This window comes from Mandrillus leucophaeus, unplaced genomic scaffold (assembly GCF_000951045.1).
Source record: "Mandrillus leucophaeus isolate KB7577 unplaced genomic scaffold, Mleu.le_1.0 Scaffold425, whole genome shotgun sequence".
NCBI classification, from domain to species: domain Eukaryota; kingdom Metazoa; phylum Chordata; class Mammalia; order Primates; family Cercopithecidae; genus Mandrillus; species Mandrillus leucophaeus.
Window position 1 is genome coordinate 892054 of NW_012104532.1, and position 9102 is coordinate 901155.

The following is a 9102-nucleotide window of genomic DNA, read 5'->3' on the forward strand; positions in this document are numbered from 1 at the left end:
TATGTCTAAAAATGTACGTATCTTAATTTTTTTTTTTTTTTTTTGAGATAAAGTCTTGCTCTTGTAGCCCAGGCTGGAGTGCAATGGAGCCATCTCGGCTCACTGCAACCTCCACCTCCCGGGTTCAAGTGATTCTCCTGCCTCAGCCTCCTGAGTAGTTGGGATTACATGCACCTGCCACTATGCCCAGCTAAATTTTGTATTTTTAGTAGAGACTGGGTTTCACCATGTTGGCCAGGCTGGTCTTGGACTCCTGACTTCAGGCGATCCATCCACCTCAGCCTCCCAAAGTGCTGGGATTATAGGCGTGAGCCACCGCGCCTGGCCACATACCTTAATTTCAAAATACTTTACTGCTAACATGCTAACACAGAAATACAAAGTGAGATTATGCTGTTGGGAAAATGGTGGTGATAGACTTGCTCACCAAAGGCTGACACTAACCTTCAATTTATTAAAAAAAAAAAAAAAGCACTATCTGCGAAGCACACTGAAGCAAGGTATGCTTGTATAAGTGAAATTATTTGGTATTTGTCTTTCTGTGTCGGGCTTATTTCACTTAACATAAGGTCCTCCAGGTTCATCCACATTGTCACAAATGACAGGTTTTCCTTTTTTTAAGACTGAATAGTATTCCATCATGTATATGTACCACATTTTCTTTATCCATTCATTTGTTGATGGACACTTAGGTTGATTCCATATCTTGGCTATTGTGAATAATGCTACAAGAAACATGAGAGTGTAGATGTCTCTCCAACATACTGATTTCATTTCCTTTGAATATATACCCAGTAGTAGGACTACTGGATAATATGGTAGTTCTGTTTTTAGTTTTTTGAGGAACGTCCTTTCTGTTTTCTATAGTAGCTGTACTAATTTACATGCCCACCCACAGTATACAAGGGTCCCCTTTTCTCTACATCCTTACCAACACTTGTAACCTTTTATCTTTTTGATAACAGTCATCCTAACAGGTGGGAAGTGATAGCTCATTGTGGCTTTAATTTGTACTTCTCTAATGATCTGTGAGGGTGGGCATTTTTTCATGAACCTGTTGGCCATTGGTATGTCTTCTTTTGAGAAATGGCTGTTCAGGTCTTTTGTCCATTTTAAAATCAGGTTATTTATCTTATTGCCATTGAGTTGAGTTCCTTATATATTTTTGATATTATGGTTTGCAAATATTTTCTCCCACTCTGTGGGTTGTCTCTTCATTTTGTTAATTGTTTTCTTTGCTGTGCAGGAGCTTTTCAGTTTTATGCAATCCCATTCATCTACTTTTGCTTCTGGTGCCTGTGCTTTTGGGATCATATCCAAAATATCATCACCCAGACCAATGCCATGGAGCTTTTTCCTTATGTTTTCTTCTAGTAGTTTTACAGTTTTAGGTCTTTTAATAATCTTTAATCCATTTTGTGTTGATTTTTGTATATGTTGTGAGATAAGGATCCAATTTCATTCTTCTGCATGTGTATAATTGATTATTTCCAGTTTTCCAAACACCATGTATTGAAGAGACTGTTATTTCCCCATTGTGTGTTCTTTTTTGCCTTTGTCATAAATCAATTGACCATAAATGCCTGGGTTTATTTCTAGGCTTTCTATCCTGTTTCACTGCTGTGAATGTTTTTATGCCAGTACCATGCTCTTTTGATTACAGTTGATTTATAATATACTTTGAAATTAGTAGTGTGATGCTTCCAGTTTTGTTCTTTTGCCCAAGATTGTTTTGGCTATTCAGGGTCTCTTGTGGTTCCATATGAATTTATGAATCTTTTTTTTCTATTTTTGTGAAAAACTGACATTCATATTTTGGTAGAGAGTGTACTGAATCTGTAAATCACTTTGGGTAGTACAGACATTCTAATAATATTAATTCTTCCAACCCACCAATGCAGGATATTTTTCCATTTATTTGTGTTTTCTTCAATTTATTTCATCAGTGTTTTATTTTATTTTGTTTTATTTTGAGATGGAGTTTTGCTCTTGTTGCCCAGGCTGGAGTGCAGTGGCATGATCTAGGCTCACTGTAACCTCCGCCTCCTGGATTTAGGCGATTCTCCTGCCTCAACCTCCTGAGTAGCTGGGGATTACAGACGCCTGCCACTGCGCCCGGCTAATTTTTTGTGTTTTTAGTAGAGACGGGGTTTCACCATGTTGGCCAGGCTGGTTTCCAACCCCTGACCTCAGGCAATCCACCTGCCTCGGCCTCCCAAAGTGCTGGGATTACAGGCATGAGTCACTGTACCTGGCCCATCAATGTTTTATATAAGTTTTCGGTCTTTAGGTCTTTTACCTCCTTTGATAAATTTACACATAATTATTTTATTTTGTGTGTGTTCCTGTTGTAAATAGGATTGTTTTCTTAATTTTCTTTCCAGATAATTTGCTATTAGTGTATAAAAATGCTGCTGATTTTTATACGTTGATTTTGTCTGCTGCAACTTTACTGAATTTATTTATCAGTTCTAACAGGCTTTTTGGTGGAGTTTTTAAGGTTTTCTATATATAAGATTATGTCACCATAAAACCGAAACAATTTCACTCATACCTTTCCTATTAGGATGCCTTTTATTTCTTTCTCTTGCCTGATTGCCTACAATAGAACATCTTAAGAATAGTATTATGTTGTTATAAGTTGCAGTGTTACTTTGAGACCAATCATTCAAAGGATAAAGAAAGAGAGATTGATATTTTAAACATAGATATAATGAGCTTTTAAACATTAACTTCAAGACATATCTGTATCTCACATTTGAATAGACTAGCTTTTGGCATCATACATCTCAAACCTTACTTCTCCTTTAACAACCATATGCATCTAATGCTGAACATCATAGGCCTGTTATCCTAGTGCAACATCTGATCCCTGTACCTTATGCCACAATCTCAGGTGAACTGACAGGGTGGGGAGGAGTATTATTCCTGGAAGCCATTCCCAAACCAGGTGGCTAGCAATGCCTTACCTATACATGGAAATGACTGAGATCAACATAAATATATAGCACTGGGCTAGACAGTCCATCATCAACTTGGTGCCACCATCACTTCTTTTAAGTCAGATAATTACTTTTACTACTATGACTCCAAGGTAGAGTTAGCCAGTAAGAAAATTTGAACAAGATTGGAAGGTGGGTAGAAGTAAGGTAAAATAATAGCCATTTTTTTCAGGTTGCAACAGTCATACATGGATTTGCAATTTTTCTGCAAGCTCCACTCTGAGGTTTTACAGAAACTGCAATTCATAGCCTTTCCACAAACTCTTACTTCACAGTCATAATGGCAAGATATGGTAGTTTCTTAGACTGTCTTGTAATCAGTGGCTTCTCCCAGCCCCACCCCCAGGCTAGAGGTATGGATGTACGAATATTACCTGGATTCCTAGACAGAGGCTAATGGTTTAGCTGGAAGGACAGGGACTTTGAAAGAATAAGATTACCGCCGGGCGTGGTGGCTCACACCTGCAATGCCAGCACTTTGGGAGGCCAAGGCGGGCGGATCACATGAGGCCAGGAGTTTGAGACCAGCCTGGCCAAGATGGCAAAACCCCATCTCTTCTAGAAATACAAAACTGAGCCAGGCATGGTGGTGCATGTCTGTAATTCCAGCTACTCAGAGGGCTGAGGCACAAGAATTGCTTGAACCTGGGAGATGGAGGTTGTAGTGAACCAAGATTGCACCACTGCACTCCAGCCTGGGCAACAGAGACTCCATCTCAATCAATCATCAATCAATCAATCAACCAATCAATCAAATATGTAGGAAAGATGATAGGGCCAAAAAAACCCAAGTCATTCTTGAAGAAGAACAAGAGGGGAAGATTTGCCCTACTAGATATGAAAATAAAGGCTGCCCTATCAGCCATCAAGACAAAATTACAGTAATAAAAAAAAAGTATGGTATTGGTGCAAGAGTAGACTGATGAAATAGAAGAAAAAGCCCAGAAACAAATGTAGGTAGATACGGTGCTGTGGTCTAAATGTTTATATCCCCCCAAAATGCATACATTGACATCTTCCTCCCCAAGGTGATGGGAAGTGGGGCCTTTGGGAAGTGATGGGGTCAAGAAGGTGGCACCCTCATGAACGGGATTAGTGCTCTTATAAGAAGAAGCCTGCAAGACAACCCTCACCCCTTCCACCATGTGAGGACACAGCAAGAAGCTGCCATTTCAGAGCCAGAAAGCAGGCCCTCACCAGACACCAAATTCGCCTTGATTTTGGACTTCCCAGCCTCCAGAACTATGGGAAATAAATTTCTGTTGTTTTTAAGCTACCCAGTTTATGGTATTTTGTGATAGCAGCCCAGGTGAACTAAAATATACGGAAGCTGGTTTTATGACAGAACAGATGTTATAGTTTAATAGGAAAAGGATGGACCACAACAAATGATACCAGCACAATTGGTTGTCCATATGGAAAAAAGTTAAAATTTATTCCTCCTGCATGCCCTACATAAAAATCCATTTAAAGTAGCTTAAACACAAATGTGAAAGGTGAAACTATAACAAAAATTAGGACATGATATAGGATAATACAGAATAATAATTTCATAATTTAGGTCCTCAGGGTAGAGAGAGACTTATTAAATAAGGGACAAAACGGCACCTACCTTTAAAAAAAAAAAAATGGTCAGGTGAGCACACAGGCTCGCACATAACGTCAGCTACCCATGAGACTGAGGTAAAAGGATCACTTAAGCCTAAAAGTTCGAGGCTGCAGTGAGCCATGATCACAGCACTACACTCCAGCCTGGGTGACAGAGTGAGACCTCAACTCTAAAAAAAAAAAAGAAAGAAAGAAAGAAAGAAAGAAAGTACATGAAGTAATTAAGAACTTCTGGTTTTCAAGAGACTTCATAAAGAATGAGAAAAAACAAGACACAAACTTGGAGATGACAATTGCAACACATATTACAAAGGATTAATTTCCAGAACATAGAATGCTTATAAATCAATAAGAAAGAGAAAAATAGCCCCAAAGGAAATAGATGAAAACCCGGAATTCCACTGAAGATCAAAGACAAATGTGTAATAAACATGAGAACATGCTTAACACAATTGAGAATTAAGGAAATGCAAATTAAAATCACAAAGCCTAAATTAAAAGTTTAAACGAACAGACGCAATGCCCTACCATTCCACGCTTACCAATTGGGCAACAATTAAAGCACTGACAGTCCCAAGTGCTAGTGAGCGTGTGAAGCAAAAGAGATTCAAATATTGCAAATGGGAATGGAAACTGATATCACTACTAGTTGTTAGGTACTAATTAATAATGTTGAACACGCATATACTCTATGACCCCCAGTCCCAGTGAGGTTATTACCAAAAAAGTGGTAATATTAATTACCAAAAAAGTGGAAGCATTCTCTGTGTCCATAATAAGTAGAGTGGATTTATGTATTGTGATATATTGACACTGGGCTACTATACCACAGCTGAAATAAATGAACAACAGTGATATTCATCAACATTAATTAACTTCAAAAATATAAATTTGAAGGAGAAAAAATCAGGTCACTGAAGAATATATATAATACAATATGATTCCATTTGTATACATTCTAAAAGTAGAAGAAATAATAATAAATTGCTTTAAAATACATGTGGTAAAAACTATACGGAAAAGTAATCGAATAATCAACATAAAATTCAGAATAGCAGTTACATGGGGACTGCAACAGAATGCACTTAAACAGCAGCCAAAGGGAGCATCCCAGGCATTAGATAATGTTCAAATTGTTCACCAAAGTGCTGGGCACCGTATTCTTTAACATATGTTTTGTTTTGTTTTGTTTTTAGACAAGGTTTTGCACTGTTGCCAGGCTGGAGTACAGTGGCATAATCAGGACTCACTGCAGCCTAGACCTCCCCAGCTCAAGTGATCCTCCCGCCTCAGCACCCCCCGAGGAGCTGTGACTACAGGTGTACACCATCACATCCAGCTAATTTTTTTTAATTTTAGTAAATTAAATTAATTTTTTTTTAAATTTTAATTTTAGTTGCTCAGGCTGGTCTCAAATTCCTGAGCTCAAGCAATCCTCCTGCCTTGGCTTCCCAAAGTGCTAGGATTACAGGCATGTGTGGTAGCTAACGTATGTTTTACATATTATTTATGTATGACACACAATAAAAGCAAACACACAAAGGGTTGAAGCAAGTGTTGGAGACTGAGGGCCCAAAAAAGTTCCATTTACATAATAAAACTGGTGTGTTTTAACAGTAACTATGCCAGCTCTAAAGGGTATTGGCAGGCCAGACAATTTGAAGAGAAAAAGGATACATTAATCTAATCATACGTTTATTAACTTGTTTTCTTAATATACAATTTTAAATCAGAAGTTATTATTTGTAGACTTATTAAAAAGAGAACATGGCTTAAAATGTCCAGAATTGATGAATCATCAGATACAGAAAGCACAATTAATCCTTAGAAGGGGAAGTAAAAATGAAATTCCAAGCCAGGCGCGGTGGCTCATGCCTGCAATCCCAGCACTTTGGGAGGCCAAGGCGGGTGGATCACGAGGTCAGGAGATCGAGACCATCCTGGCTAACACAGTGAAACCCCGTCTCTACTTAAAAAAATACAAAAAAATTAGCCGGGCCTGGTGGCGGGCGCCTGTAGTTTCAGCTACTCGGGAGGCTGAGGCAGGAGAATGGCATGAACCCGGGAGGCGGAGATTGCAGTGAGCGAAGATTGTGCCACTGCACTCCAGCCTGGGTGACAGAGAGAGACTCCGTCTCAATAAATAAATAAATAAATAAATAAATAAATAAATAAATAAATATTTAAAAAAAGAAATTCCACCCAGGATGGCCACAAAATTTATCATTCTAACTAGGATATTTTTGAGAGTAAATAGAGCACTATTCATAATTCTGAAAGGGTGCCAGGTGTAAACCAGGACTGTCCAGGGAAAATCAGTAATATATCACCCCCGGGAGAAATAGCACAGAAGGTGTTCCTGCGCATTCAAGGGAAACGGAGATGGACTTCCTGGAGGACGCACGCTCAGGGCAGTGGCCTTGAGGCCTCCAAGCCGGATTGGCACTAGGCCTTTCAGGTTACCCGAGAGCAAAGAAAAGCGGTATCAGGATAGCACAGAGCAAAGAAGATAAAGAAGATCAAGAGCCCAACAGGTGTCCGGTCCCCGGGTGCGACGGCCAGGGCCACATCACCGGGAAGTACGCGTCCCACCACAGCGCCTCTGGGTGCCCCTTGGCGGCCAAGCGGCAGAAGGACGGGTACCTGAATGGCTCCCAGTTCTCCTGGAAGTCGGTCAGAACGGAAGGCATGTCCTGCCCCACGGCTGGGTGCGACGGCTAGGGCCACATCAGCGGCAGCTTCCTCACACACCGCAGGCAGTTCCTGTCTTCTGTGCAACAGAAAAGCACCCCTATTTATACATACGGATCCCAGTGTCTCCCAGAACCCTGCATGAGGACAGGGGCCTTGGCTGCTCACCAGGACCTCTCAGGGCCCAGCAGGCCGGGGAGTTCCTCCTTAGGTGTACGGAACCGGTGGTGTCACGGAGGCGCCTCACCCTTCCCAGTGAGTGTGCTCCTGCGCGTGCGGCCCCCTGTCCGGTCCAGGTTTGATGATTACAAAGAACTCCACGTGAACTTCCTTCTGCAGACAGCTCCATGCCCTTGTGCAATCAGATCTTCAGGATCTATTCCTGGAAACAACAATGCTAGCTTTAAAATTTTGACAGATCGTGCCAAAATGCCCTCCAAAAAAGCTTCTACTTTCCCTAACCTTTCGCCATTAACAAAGTATTTTAAAACTTAAAAGAAAAAAAAAAAGAAAGAAAGAAAAAAGAAAAAGAAGAAAAGAAAAAAAACAGCAGTCACAGATAAAAAGTACTGATTGCCAGTACTTGCTGACAGTAGACTTCTCAACAGCAACAATAGATGCCAGGATAAGATGGGGAAATATGGGCCGGGTGCGGTGGTTCATGCTTGTAATCCCAGCACTTTAGGACGCTGAGGCAGGTGGATCACGAGGTCAGGGGATGGAGACCATCATGGCTAACGCAGTGAAACCCTGTACCCCGTCGCTACTAAAAACACATAAAATTAGCCAGGCATGCTGGCGGGCGCCTGTAGTCCCAGCTACTCGGGGGGCTGAGGCAGGAGAATGGCGTGAACCCAGGAGGCAGAGATTACACCACTGCACTCCAGCCTGGGCGACAGAGCAAGACTCCGTCTCAAAAAAAAAAAGGAAAATATTTTCAAATTACTTAAAGAAAATAATAGTCAACCTAGAATTCCATCCCCAGCTAGATGTTATAAGGAAGAAAATGACTTTTGCTTAAACGAAGAAAGAGTGTTTGTTACCATTACATACCAATGTGCAAAGAACTAAAGGATATACTTCAGGGAGAAGAAAACTGAATATAGAAATAGGAACCAGGAGCAATAAACAGCGATGAGTGAACAAATTGGTAGAGTCCAAGATAAATCTAAATAAGCCATGCCATCATAAAACAACATGAATTTTTATAATACAAAATGTAAGGATATTGAAATAAGATACATTAAAAAACTTAAAACAATATGTAAGCTAGGAAGAAAATGATCATACTTCAAGTATCAAATAGTTCCTACATTATCTGGGAAAAATATAAAGATGTTGAATAACTGCTACCTTGTTAAGTAAAGAATACATATATATGTTAAACATTTAAGAATAACACTAAAAGAATAGAAATAGAATTCACAGCTTTCAAATTAGTAGAGGTAAAAAAAGTAAAACAAATCAACCCAATAGGAGACAAGAAATGGGGGGAAAAAAAGAGGAAAAGCTGACTGTGCACAGTGGCTCATGCCTGTAGTCCCAGGACTTTGGGAGGCTAAGATGGGCAGATCACCTGGGGTCAGGAGTTCAAGACCAGCCTGGCCAACATGGTGAAACCCCATCTCCACTAAAAATACAAAATCAGCTAGGCATGGTAGCATGTACCTGTGGTCCCAGGTGCTTGGGAGACTGAGGCAGGTGACTCGCTTGAACCCAGGAGGCAGAGGTTGCAGTGAGCTGAGATGGCACCACTGCACTCCAGCCTGGGTAACAAGAGCAAAACTCCGTCTCAAAAAAA